Genomic DNA, 14,779 nt, shown 5'->3' on the forward strand with positions numbered 1-14,779 from the left:
ATCATCACTATCATCACCACCATCTTCATCGTGATATCATCATCACCGTCATCACCACCATCACCATCACCACCGTCTTCACCATCAATGGTTAGCAGCTTTACTGAATGCTCCCCATGGGCCAGGCGATGTGAAGGCTCCACTTGAGTTATTTCAGTGAATCCTCCAAACACTCCACTAGCATTAATACTCTTTTCCAGCCAATCTGGATCATGAAACAGCCTTGGAGAGGTTACACGACTAGCCCATGTTCACACTTGCAAGGAAGTGGAATAGTTAAGATACCCAGATCTACCATCAAAGTCCAAGCTCTTTTTTTTTTTAAAGATTTTACTTATTTATTTGACAGAGAGATCACAAGCAGGCAGAGAGACAGGCAGAGAGAGAGAGAGAGAGAGGGAAGCAGGCTCCCTGCTGAGCAGAGAGCCCGATGCGGGACTCGATCCCAGGACCCTGAGATCATGACCTGAGCCGGAGGCAGCAGCTTAACCCACTGAGCCACCCAGGTGCCCAAAGTCCAAGCTCTTAATCAAAGGAACTTTTCTGCCTTTGGTGCCAACACTGACATAGCTTATGCCTTTAGTATTTCCTTCCTGGTTTTCATTACTGCTTAACCAATCTTCTTGCCTCTATCTTCCCCTAGCCCCAACAAGAACCAAGCCATCCCTTGTTCAGTCTCCAGTTTTGTCTATATAACATTCAAACATGTCCAAGAGACTCCCTCTCTCTCAAAGCATCTCCACCACCTAGATAATAGAAACTTCTTGTACCTATTAGGGCTCATTAATGAAAAGCAACAGAAACAAATCTGAATAACTTAATGTATAAAAAAGGCAAGGGCAGAGAATTTATTTAAAAGACAAGAGCTAAGTCACTTAAGCATGGAGCTGAAGATATGATGAATATTCATCTCAAGTTTGTGGAATGGATAGATGAATGAGAAACTAAGTAAATGAACGGGGCAGGTTGCTTGGTTTCTAAGTAGAGCCGTCAAGAGCTATGGAATTGCTCCAAAAGCCCCTGGTGGATGGGGCTCTGGGCCACACACAACCCCTCCTCACTACTTCAATCTGTTTAGGAATTGAGAGGACTTGCATCAGACTTGAAGAGTTCTACTTTGACAAAATGACAAGTGAAATAAAGGACCAGCCTGGAACCTGGTGACTGACGCTCGAATCCTGACTCCAGGGCTCCCTGGGTGGGCATTCTTGCTACACACGCTGGCTCTCTCAGCCTTGGCTTCTGTATCTACAAGACAATCACTCCAGCAGCTCTGTGTTGCCCACACTCAGGGAGAACGTGATGCAGCGTGACGGCATACATGCTGGGTAAGACCACACACAAGCTCTGCAGATCGGGCTTCTTAATCATTCTGTGTGTGCGTGCTAATACCAAAATGAACTCTACCCAGCCACAGGACATGATGGGACCACAGTGGTAGTGATGGGAAGAGGGCCCTGTCAGGGGCAAGGCAGACCCAGGTTTTGGTGGTGTTTTTTTTTTAAGATTGATTTATGTATTTGACAGTGAGGGGGAAAGAGAGAGCACAAGCAGGGGGAGCAGCAGGCCGAGGGAGAGGGGGAAGCAGGCTCCCCGCTGAGCAGGGAGCCTGATGTGGGGCTCCATCCCAGGACCTTGGATTTATGACCTGAGCCGAAGGCAGCCGCTTAACTGACTGAGCCACCCAGGCGCCCCAACCCTACTAAATGCATTTCCAGCATTAGGGTAAGTTGGAGGAAGCTGAATATTAAAGATGAAGGATTTGTGATTCACCATCCAACAAGTAGAGGATACAATAAAATGTATATTGTGTACATGCGTGCATGTGCGTGTGTGCGTGTGCATGTATGTGCACAAGTGTGCATGAGCTCATCGGGAAGGCCCTAGAAATCTTTCCGACACTAACCACACAATGAAGAAACGGATCCAGAGAGGCTAAATACCAGCTCCTTGTACCGCCGCTGATTTTGTACCAACGGTCTCTCAAGGCCCATGTCTCCGGATCCACATCGAGTGCACGCCTAGTCTTCCACCAACTCCCCATACATAAACCTTTTCTAAATACATCCTGCCTGCTTCCCTCCAGGGGGTCCAGCTACTCAGGCAGTCTCCTAGAGGAGCCGCAGTGACCTCCATGGGAGGCAGAGGCAGAAGCCTTCTTCCACATGAGCCCAAAATACAGTGTTTTCCTTCTAAGTGGGCTGGCACCAACCCACCATCCACCTGCCAAAAATTGCCTGTACTCTTTGGGTTCAAGCCCAAGGTCATCCTATCACCTTCCAGGGAGCTCTGGATGTGGTCCCAGAGAGAAGAAACATCTGGAAAGTAGAACGTAGATATATATTACTCTTGGAACCACTCCACAGCCTCCCTATCGGGGGCTCACCTTTGAGACTAACAGGGGTGGAAGTGGGACGTGGGGTGGGACAGGGCCTTGAAATGAGGCTCTACCCAACCCCATACAGGCAGAGCTATGTTGACGCTTGTGCTCTCCTAGGTGACTGGTGGGAGAAGTGGGACCAGTACAGCTTCCGCAATCATCTGCATAGAACCAGAGTCTTTAAAAAGGTAGGTATGTATAATGTCACACACAAACTTTGCACTCACATTTTTACGTTCATCTCTGATTCATTCCTTCGATCAGAATTTTGAAAGTGGGATCAAGGCCTGAAGGGACAGAAACATACATATAAATATAATATATTGAACAATACACATTATATATGTGTGTGTGTATATATATATACCATTATTATATACATTATATCATTTTATATAATTATATATTGTATATGTATCATTACATATACGCATTATATATATCATATATATGTATCTATAATACATATATTATATATTTGTATATTTGTGTATATATACATATATATGTATATTTGTATATTATATATGTGTATATATATGTATATATGTATATTTGTATATTTGTATATATACATATATATATATTTGCTATAATAGCAAAAGAAATTGGAAAAGAAAAAAATTAAATGCTCGCTATCATTAAGAATAGTTACAAAAAACAAACTATGACAATCTGTATGATATAAAAAACAGAAAGTTTTTAAAATCATGTTTCTCCGTAATGTTGACTCGTATTGCTAGGAGAAGGAAGTAGAATGCAAAGTTAGAGGAACAGAATGACTACTATATTGCAGACAACAACCCGGAAGAAAATATGCTTAAGTAGCAACTGAGTTCTAAGTGCTAAGAAGAATCTGTTATTTCTATTTTATGGTGTAGTTTTCAAATGCCCTGTAATGAACTTGGGTTACAAAAGTGTAGCGACAACACTAGGGAGCATCTTTTCAACAGCCACACACAGATGCGTCCTAGTCGCCCTGCCCGCACCGTCGCGGAAATGCTCCAGCCCTGCCCCTGGTCCGTCTGGCCAACTCCACTCTGTATCCTCTGCTTGACGTTGTGAACTGATCTTCAACCAAACCCTGTTTCTGCTCCGGTACAGCTCTTTCAACACTGCCCTCTACTTGACCTTGACTTGGAACCTGGAGTCACTTACAGTCTCGGTTTTCACACCAAGGAAATGATCACACCAAGCCATTCTCAGATTCCCCACTCCCGGTGTCTCAAGATCCTGGATGTCCCCACCCTCAGTCAAAAGAGGGCCACACCCTGATGGCCCCAGGTGCACCAGCCTGGGTAAGTTCCTAGGGCCACCCTGATTCTTTTGGAACTCACGTTTGTTACTTCTGAGCCACCAGAGCTGCCGGGAGCTCCCCCAAAGCACCTGTTTGTGACAACCCGACGTCAGGGGTCCTTTGCCTGAGCGCACTGCTGCCTCAGCCTCTCGCCCAGGACACTGGACCCAACCCTCTCGGGCGTCCGTGAGAAACGCGCTCCCCCAGGTGGGTAGTCAGCGTCCTGGCGGGGAACAGCCAGCACAATCAAATCATGACAATTTAGAGAGTGTTTAATAGAAAAAATTCCACAAAGGTGTGGGCAGGGTATGGGTTCCCCTGAGTAGCAATAGCCAACTCAGGCATATGAAAGCGGGAGGTAGGAGAACCAACAGTCCCACATGTCACTCTCTTCATTCCCTCTGGTACCCTGACCAGACATAGCTCCTCATCAGCCAAACCCACAGCTCTCTATTGGCCAAACCCAAATGAAGCCAGAGAGCCAGAGAGCCTATCCCAGATGGCCTCCCAGAGCCAGAGAAGCAAAGAGAAGAGATTCAGCCCACCAAGCATTTGGAGACTTCTTAATAATTTCTACTGGCTCTGTGTATGTTCCCAGGAAAGGCTCCCATCCGTCAGCACCCTGAGTTTTCTTGCAAAGCCCCCACCCAACACCCCAGCATTCCTCAGTTCCTTCCCAGAGCTGCTGTTCTCCCCATCTGCCTGTCTGTTGACCATCCTCCGTCCCAGTGGTCAGCTTTCCAAACTAGCCACTCCCTCCCCAACTTCAAACTTCTCCCTCCTTAATTACGCAGGGCTGGTGGGGAGCTGTCCTGCTCGTTGTTGCAAGAGGTCATCACAGCATTCCTTCCTGGCCACACAGGGCCCTCCAGCCTGGCACATCAGTTTCTCAGCTCAGCTCACATTTTTGTCATTCCTCTTGTGCCCTCCGGCTCACTATTAGCTGCAAAACCTTATTGGAACAGTGTTGTGCACGCACGCGCGCGTGCACACACACACACACACAAAATCGTCCTCCCTAATTCATCTGGATAAACAAGTGTCTGTGCATGCAGATCTCATCCCTTCACGGATCCAGCTCTCTGCTGGAGCGTCTCTCTCCCAGAGCATCTCCAGCCCTCTGTTCCAGCGCAAAGCGAAGGAGGCTTTTCTGCAGCTGTATGGGCTGCTTCTGAGGGACTCTTTCTATGAGAAAATTCTCTCAGAGCTGAGCTGGAGGGATGAGAAAAAGGAGTCAATGCCGGGAGGATGTTCATGTCTGCATCACGGGATCTGGTCTGGTCCCCTGCAAGAGACAAAATTCCCTCCTGCTTACCAACCACCACAGACCCAAAGCCACCTGCCCAGTCTGCCCATCGCTGCCCAGAGCCAGCCAGCGCCGGCCCCAGGTGTCCAGCCTGTGCTCATTCGCTCCGTTGTTCTAAGAGAGGAGGCTGCATTTGGCACCATCTGAAGACAGCATAGGTCCCTTGGAAGCAACTGGATTTTTCTCTTCCTGAACCAGCTCCCAGCTATGAGATGGGGCAGTCCTTCATGGGCAGTGCACCGCGCGAGGGGCTCTCCCCTTGGCCACCCAGCTCCAGACTGAACCCAGGCTGCTATAGACAGTTCCAGCCCAGTCCCTACACCTTCCAAGGAAACTGCACAGCCAGGTTCCTATCACGTGTGGCACTGAACAGGTCCAAGCTCACCGTGTCAGGATGAAAGAGGTCGGGTGGGGAATGGCCCACATCGAGAGTGTGTACAAATGTTGCCCCGGTCATTTCTTATTTGGCTGCCCAGAGTCCCCGCCCCTTCTGGGAACAGCATCAGATTATCCTAAGGGAACCAGCCTTCTCTCCTTCTCTCCTGGATCCAGGCGGGTTTCATAGGGCTGGTGCCCTCCCCAGATCAAAGCTTGGCTCATCAGCTCATTTCATCACCAGGGCCACAGCCATCGGCACTAAGCTGGCCCAAATCGGGCCATCTGGCCACATTGGTCTCAGAACTGGAACACTTTCTGGAGCAACCAGGAAAGCCATGGGTTCTTGGCTGCAAGAATTGCTGAGAGAGTCAGCCTAAGCCCAGAACGAAGGTGGGCAGCATGCCACCCAACTGGACAAGAGATGGAGAGACACAGGTTCCCCATGGCACTGTTTGAACCTTTGGGTACACCCAGGCCCCCGACCAGAAAATCCCTGAGGCTGTCCGGTTCTGCAGGCCAACAGACTGTTTCCACCAGGGTGAACCAGGCTTCTGGTGCCCACAGCTAAGTGTTCCAGTCCCCACACATACACCCATGCTGTCTTTCTGCTGGACCTGGGTCACTCTGCTGGTGGTGTCAGCAACAACTCCCCTCCGCACCCTTTCCTCTTCTGTCTTTGAGTGTCCTGCTTTGGCCTGGGGGAGGCAGTAGGTGAGGGGTGAGCATCCCAGCTGAGCTACATGGTGGACAGATGGTAGCAAGACCTCCCAGACCTGGGAGAAGAGCCTGGAAGCTGAACCTAAGGATGGGCAGCGATCGGATGGTGGGACAGGAGGCTCGGGATGTCCAAACGTGGTCTGCACCATGGGAAGTGGGGCAGGTTTGGGTTCTAGGACACAGCTCCACGGGAGTCATTAGTTACAAGAGGGGACAGAGCCAGAATCAGTGGCAAAGGTGATCAGGGAAGACAGGCAAGGAAGGAAGGACCAGGCCCGTGTTAATATGAGCTTCCTAGGACACTTGAGCCTCTTCTGATTTTAAAGGAACACTCTTCAATTCCGCGCTGGAGATGGAGAAGCCAGAAGATCCTGACTCTGGTCCAACCTGCCGCATGACTTTGGGCAGGAAGTGCAACCTCTCTGAGCTTCAGTCTTCCCATCTTTGAAATGGGTCTTCCAAGAAATGGGCCTCAAAGGACTAAGTGCATCAGACTGAGACTGTAGGCAGGCGGGTGTTTCCTAAATCAGCAGGTAGGAGCTGAACTGGTTTTCAATATAACCAGAGGATAGTTTAAAGGAATCTTTGATGCCTAAAAAGGACGTAAGGTATTGAGCCCAAATATTTTGAATTTCAGGCATGACTTTGACCCTTACTCTTTAAGAAATCTGGAAGGAGGGCGCCTGGGTGGCTCAGTGGGTTAAGCTGCTGCCTTCGGCTCAGGTCATGATCTCAGGGTCCTGGGATCGAGTCCCGCATCGGGCTCTCTGCTCAGCAGGGAGCCTGCTTCCCTCTCTCTCTCTCTGCCTGCCTCTCTGTCTACTTGTGATCTCTCTCTGTCAAATAAATAAATAAAATCTTTAAAAAAAAAAAAAGAAATCTGGAAGGAGACATTTTGCTTTTTCACTCGTCTCTTTGAATATTTTTCAAATGAGAAAAGGAATTCCAGCTTTCCCCTAGATCCAGAGTGAGGACCAAATGAGTGCAAAACAACGTAGTAAAAGAAAATAACAAAACAATAAACTGCCCTTCAGTGAGAACTTACGGTGTGCCATGCATTAAGTCATTGAAGCCCCACAATGATCTCCACAAGGAAGGAACAGGAAAAACAATCCTGATCACGGACATTGAATTAATAATAGTAATCATGATGGAGCGGCTGCTAGACCCATTCTCGGGGCTTTCCAGGCATTACATACCCTTAGTGCTCAAACAGCTCCAGGAGGAGGAGCGACTACTACTACCCCATTCTGCAGATGGGCAGACTGAGTTCAGAGAAACTGATGAGCCAAGGTCTTCAGGCTAGGAAGAGTATAGTTGGGATTGATTCAAACGTAGGGGTAATTTTACAGTTTTTCATATATATGTCATGTGTGTGTACTACATATATCATATATCGCATGATGTATGAGTAACTCTAGCCCCGTGCCTTATTGGCAGCAAGAAGGACCACACAGGGCTCGGTGACTCCCTTCCCCCCCACCCTCCCGGACCATGACACATACAGGAAGCCAAGGGCAGGACAGCTACTTGCATTCCAAAACAAAATTCCTGCTTTTGGGTGTGGCTAAAGAGGTGACCTGGGACCAACCCACCTCGAGAAGAGGCCAAGTCGGCATTGGCCACAGAAAAAGTTGGGCCCCAAATTTCTATCCAAGAAGAACAATGCACTTCCTTTCAGCAGCTGCCAGGCCGGGGCCTCCCAAAAGCCGCAGCTGTTCCAGCCACCCATGGGCCGGCACACTGCTCTGCCCACCCGGCCTTGGGCTGTCAGCTGCTCGGCACACTTCACCCCTGGAGGACTGGCAGTCGCCCCCTCTTACACACACACACCAGCTCACCATCTATCCTAGCACACGGCCTTTACACCCAAGATGGATAGCCGGGCAGGAGGGCTCTGCCCTTCTCTCCTCTGTGACTTTGCAGAAGCGATTTAAACTCTCCAAGCCTCAGTCTGCTTATCTGTAAAATGCGGATAAAAACCATTCTTCCTTCACAAGAGCCTTAAGAAGATATAGGGCCAAACACACTTAAAATGGTAAGAACAGCACCTGGCCCTTAGTAAAGGCTTAATAAATGTTCTCCATGGTTATTACTTGTTTCATTCAGTGAAAAGGGGAAACAGGAATCAGAAGGAATCAGGATGCCTTCTCAAGGCCAGGTTAGAGGAACCCCACAGAGCTTGGTAGTATACTACAGTGGGAGGAGATGAGGGTTCTATTAGCACAATCAGGTCCAGATGTAGGGCTGGGTCTCCTGGACAGAGTCTGGAGGATTGCTAATTTGGCCGTGTGTCCCTAATAGGAGATGCCTGGATTTCGACTGAGTATGGGGGGCATCCAAGAGAAACAAGCAAGCAGTAGAGCATCTCTCCTTCCGATTTCCTCCGGGAACCCAGCACATCATGAGCGAGGGCAAAGTTCAGACTGAAAGACTGGCACCTGGGGACCAGGGAGTAGATAAGCACAAGATGACAGTGCTGTGCTGGGAGTTCCCAGGGAAGCCCTGGAGCCGGCAGCCTGTCCTCACCTTATCCCACTGAGACTCGCAAGCACCTGCTGAGAGAGCATTACCATCCCTATTTTACAGATACGGAAACTGAGGCCCCAAAAGTGACCTGAGGCCCCAGATGACTAAAGAAAGCTAAGCAGAAGCTATTGATTGATTCACTGTGCTGATAAATACATGGGAAGAAAATGCTTTGAGGTGATAATGCAGGGCTCAGCAGGCCCTGGAATCTTGGGGGCGTGGGGGGGATCACGGCTCTAGGAGACCTCAGGGAAGCTTGTGGGTACCAAAGGTAAGGAGGAAATCAATGAGGGAGAATGCACTTTAATAATGAGATAAGTCAGGGAGAGGGGATCCAGATTCTGCAGGTCAAATGTCATCTCTTCCCAGGGGCCTTTACTACTTCCCATGGGGCCAAAGCGATGTCCCCCATGTCTCCGCAGCCTCCAGGTCCCCTCCACTCTGCCCTGGCAGGTTCTGGGCTGGGGCTACAGCTGTGAACTGGATCCAGCTCTCTGATCCTTAAAGGAGCAAACTTCAGGGAGATAGGTGTCCCGGACAGGGCTCCCTCCAGAGCAGGTCCTGGGCCAAGGCCTGCAACGGAGATAGTTTAGTTGGAAGGCGATCCCAGCAACCAGGAGGAGTGTGGAGGAATGAGACAGAGCAGGTAGGAAGGCAGGGAGCACGCACTGTTGAGCAGCTACGGCTGGGACCACTCAGAGCACAGTCCCACTGGGGAGCACCAGAGGGCGATACAGACACACCTCAGAGCTGTTCCACCCTAGGGAGCTGGGGTATTTATCCTCCGATCCCCAAGCCCCCCCCCCCCCGCCCCGGGGGCATCCTCTCCCCAGCCACTGCCTAGCTCAATGAGACATCATCTGCCCGCCCGGGAACAGGGAGTGACTAAGCCACGAGTCTCTTACAGCTCTCACTGTTAAATCATCATCATGTCTGCCTCCCCTGCTAAACCAGCCGGATCATGGGCTCTGGAGTCAGACTGCCCATGTTCAAATCCTTGCTCCTCCCCTCAAAGTGGGACCTTGATTTATTCTTTTTAAGATTTTACTTGCTTATTTGAGAGAGAATGAGAGAGAAAACACAAGAGGGGGGAGAAGCAGACTCCCCGCTGAGCACAGAGCCCGACGCCAACTCCATCCCAAGACTCTGGGATCATGACCTGAGCCGAAGGCAGACGTTTAACTGACTGAGCCACCCAGGTGCCCCATGGGACCTTGATTGAATTTCTCCGGACCTAAGTTCCCTCCTCCTTCCAGTAGAGGTAATAAGAATACCTCCCTGGCAGGACTCATATGAGTTAACACATAGTAAGAACGGAGAACAGCGCCTGACACATGGGTGATGCTCCAGTAATGTTCACCATTATCTTGAGAACAGTCCTCAAGGCTCGCTCAGTGCCTGATTCCCCTTCATCTCCCCTGGGCCTGGCCTAGTTAGTGCCCAGCACAGCCCAGGTGTCAGTTCCTGTCTGTTGAATGAATGAGTGGATGAGGCAGTGAGTGAATGAATGAATTGGATTCAAGAGCTAATGTGTTGACCTGGACCATTAGCTTCCAGTTTGGCATCATCTCATGCCTGGCTTCCTAAATGTCAGTCATACGACGTCCGTCTGGAAGGAGCCTCTGAACATTATTTAGTATAAATATACTAAATGCATCTCTGAAGAACTTTCTGGAGATACCTTGATTTCCCTGAGGCCCGGGCCTTGCGAGCATCTCCATGGCCGGAAACTGCTGAGAACAATCTTCCTGGAGTTCTGATTTCACCAGACAAGGAGCTTACTGGCTGGAGAAACTGTTCTAAGGGTTCCTGCGTGTGCACCTGCTGCCCTCTGGTGGACAGGGTCGAGAGCAGCAGGAAGCCTTGGAAAGCATCAAAGTTGTCTTTTCCACCGGTAATAAGAAAGAGATATATGTGGTGTGCTTGTTTGCAAAGTACATTCACAGTCCGTGTCTCATGTGAACCTTCCAACAACTCTGAAGGTAAGTAGGGCAGGGACTTTCCCCATTTCACAGAAGAAACTGAGGTTTAGAGAAGGTAAGTCCACAGTAAGCTAACATGAAATTTAAGATGGAGAATTTTGGTTCCAAAGCCCAATCATTTTGACTCCAAAGGTCAGTTTCCTGTTCTGACTGTGATCTGGAATCATCCTGGGGCATTGGTTAAAGCTACAGGACCTCAGCCATCAATATCCTGAATATTTAGGGATGAGACTGGGAACCTGGATCTTTGACAAACTTTCTGGGGGACGCTGGTACAGTCAGGTCCCAACACTCAGACCAGCATTTGGAAACTGCTGCCCTGAATCAGAGGGTACAGCCTCAGATTCTGTACTTAGACACCCACTGCCTTAGTCTGGGAGGCTATCACAGAGCACCACAGACTGGGAGGCTTAGAAACAAAAGAAATTGTAATGTCTCCTATTTCTGGAGCCTGGAAGTCCAAGACCAAGGGGCTGGAAGACCAGCGTGCTTCTTAGCTCGTAGACAGCGGTCTTCTCACTATATCCCACCCATGGCGAAGGAGCTCCCTGTCTCTTCTGTAAGAGCACTCTCTGCCATTGATGAGGGCTCTACCCTTATGACCTAATTACCTCCCAAAGGCCATATCTCCAAACAGCATCACATTCAGGGGTTAGGGAACTTTTATGAATTTTGAGGGGATACAAATCTTCACTCAGTCGATAACACCCTCCTTCTGATCTACCCCCCAAGCAAAGGGTCTGATCTCTTCCTCCCAACAGTTGCCTCTTCCTGTATACGCTCATACTAACCTCTTACACCACTGAGGACTCACATGCCATACAAACTATATGCACAATTCATTTTGTCTCCCACAATCCTAGCGGTCAGTGCACAGTGCACCCATCTGACAGATGGGACCTCTGGGCAAGCAAAGGTCCACAAGCCCACAGGGGTGAACTGTAGCTGAGCCAGAATGGGAATCCCAGGCTGTGACCACAGAGGCCACACCATGTGGCTTTGTCAACGTTGTGCTATCTCCCTGACAGGAGCCCCACCCTGTGTCCCAGCCCGGTGAAAGTCATGCCTGACTCTCCCACCATGGGACAAAAACTATTGTTACTAAAATGATAGTGGCTAAATTTGGCCTAAAGTATCAGCTCCCTATATCCAAGTCACACCTTTCTTTTAACTGAAAATCTCAGTTAGCTGAATGGGGGGGGAAGCATAGAATCCTCCAGGCTTGAAGACATGAGGACAAGTAGCAACCCTTTCTTCTAGCTTGGGGACCAAGGTAGAAAGAGGAGACCCCTTAAATCTGGATGTCCCAGGACCCTTCTGCTCCAGAAAAAATACAGAAGAATTATCAACTGGCTAGAGTACCAGTAGACAGAATATTCGTAGTGCTTTTTTGTCTATCTACATTTTTTACTCCAAGAAATCATCAGAAAACAAGCTCCCATCAAGGGCTTAATTCTCTTAAAAAGAAAAAAAAGACAAAGTTTCCAGAAGTGTCCTGTGGTCTGTTAGAGATGCAGACCATCTCCCAGAACATCATGAGAGACTCTGGCCTGGCCATGTTCAAGTGGGTGTCAAGGCCTGGGAGACTCAAGGTGAGGAGGGAGCAGGCACCAGGGGCAGCTCTGGGTCCCGACTCACACCTCAGTCACAGCAACTCCACTTGATCTGTGAGCCGAGTTTAAATATCTGGGCCCCACGTAAGATCTTATCTGGGGGAGAAGGAAAGGGTGCCATAAAAAAGAAAAGGAAAAACGGATCTAACCAACTCTTCATGGTACGAAAAGTGAACTGAAGCCCAAGAGAGAAAAGGACTTACTCAGCACCACACAGCTGCTGGTGACTGGAATTAAATATTCTTTGTGTTACATCCATATCCTAAACCTTCTCTCAGTCACTGAGTCACACTTGGTAGTATTTACTAAGGGCATTTGGGGCAACCAGTGACGAGCAAAACCCCGTCCTGCCCAGGGGATCGCTGGGTGGACCAGCGTGGGGACGGATACAAGTCAAAGCCTGGAAAAGACACACTTGTAATTTCTGCTGAGGTCCCAGCTCCGAGAGGAGGGGTAGCAGGATCTGGCCTGAGCTGAGGGTGAGGAGAAACACCTCTGCGGAAGGGGTGGAGGAGCTGAGCTGAAGGGTGAAGGAAGGGGTAGCTGCGGGAAAGACCGCTCGCACAGTCCCTGTGACACCTGGAGAGGTCCCGTGACAAGCGGTAGAGTACTGCCCCCCAAAGGAGTTTCCTTTGGGGAGGACGCAGCCTCACCCAGCACTGAGCAGCTACTGCCACTGAGCTTGGCACACCTCGTCCCTTTCCAGACCACCCTGCAAAGCAAGCGGTGGCATCCCCATCTCCCTGGCAAGGAAGCAGGCTCCGCTATGTTAGCTTAGTGGCGAGTCCCATGGCTGAGAAGAGGCAGGGCCAGAGTTTCAATCGGAGGTATAGGACCCCAATCCCATGCCCTGTCCACGATCCCTGAGCCCTCAGGGTGCCCAGTTGGCACAGGGAACTCTGCCGGGAGCCGGCGGAGTCCAGCTGCAGCCGCTGGAAGGCTGTCCGCTGCTGAGCAACAGAACCACCCCCCCTTGGGCTGTCTGTCCTGACTGTGAGGGACACGGCTCTCTCTTCAGTCTCCACATCAAGGGCTGCACGGGACCTAGAAACTGAAGTTGGCCATGGGTTTAACCCCGTGAGGAAGGCCAGGTATTGGGAACTCCAGAAAAATGACAGGGAGCTGGAGTGAAGGGAGGAAAACCAGGCCAGGGGATGATGTCCTTCCTGCCTTCTAAGCTGTGTCCTCCCCATCTGGCAAACACACACACCTACACATCCACACACACATGTGCACACCCCCGTGCACACACACAATACACACATACCTATGCACACAGATGTACACACGCACGCATACACATGTGCACACAAACAGACGCACACATATACCCTCTCTTACTCCAGGACCGTATGCCTCCCCTGACATCAAGATCAGTTCAAATTCTTACTTTAATAGCCAAACTGCAGAGGAGGAGCAGTCCTACAGCCCCAGCAAAAACAGGGAGAGAGGTGCAGGGCTGAGGCAGGGAAAGAACCTAGCCCCAGTCCCACCTCTTTGGCTTAAGATGTCATTTGGGGCAAAGGATATAGAAAACTCCTGAGCACCATCCCTGAACAAACTCAGCACTTTCTGTCTGTGCCTCTAGTAGACAGGTGCCCAGCTTCCCAGGCCCCTTCTGACAGCTCCAGGCTGAGCCCAGCATGAGGGGAGGGGTACCATATGACCTAGGCTGGCCTACTGAGTCATTGCATTTGCTGATCAGGGATTGGTTCAAGAATGGGCATGTGACCCAGAATGAGCGACTGATAACCTTCCCTGGATCTCTGCAGGAGTTTTTTTGGCCAATTAGCTTGCAGCCCCCTCTTTCCAGGGGTCACTGAATTCATATGATGAAATTCCAGGATGCTGGTAGCTGTCATATTGTCAATGCAGAGGGCGGGAGGGCCAGGGAGTCCATGTTGGAATGAGATCCTTCAAATCCCTGGATCCAGCTGTACCTGAAGCTGATGAACTTTATTAAGGGATAAGAACTAATCAGGCACCGTTTCTCCTTGAGTCAGTTTGAGTCTCCATCACCTCTAATCACCAGCACTGATTTGGGCGGGTATCCTCATCTTCTAAAGCTAACTGACTCTCACGTCCATGCTTTCATTTCCCTCTGCATACGTTCCCTCCTACTATCCTGTAGTCTTAGCACAGAGCCTGCCAATCTCCGTGAAACCCTCACAAAGCCCAGCATGGCTCTGGCCCCCTGGCAGACTGACCATCAGTGACTAGTGAGGAGTAGGGCTAGTGTTCTCCTTTGGCAGAGCAATAAAGACAAAGCAAATCACTTGGGTCCGATGTTCTTTCAAAATGAAACAGAACTGAGACTGGAGCCACAGGCTGTCGTGGCCAGTGTTGGGGTCAGGGCTGTCCTCATGTTCTACTCTCTATCCCCCAGTGACTTCCACTGGGTTTATAGCTACACACTACCAGCCAACTCAGTCCTGGAATGATAGAAAGAGACAGAAATAGAAAATTAAGTCATATCCTGGCTGCAGCGAAGGCCATAAAAATAGGTAACACCACAAGGAAAAAACACATAAGAGTTACGCAATGGCTGTAGGATCCAGGATTTATCTGGGATTTCTG

This window comes from Meles meles, chromosome 20 (genome assembly GCF_922984935.1).
Source record: "Meles meles chromosome 20, mMelMel3.1 paternal haplotype, whole genome shotgun sequence".
NCBI classification, from domain to species: Eukaryota; Metazoa; Chordata; class Mammalia; order Carnivora; family Mustelidae; genus Meles; species Meles meles.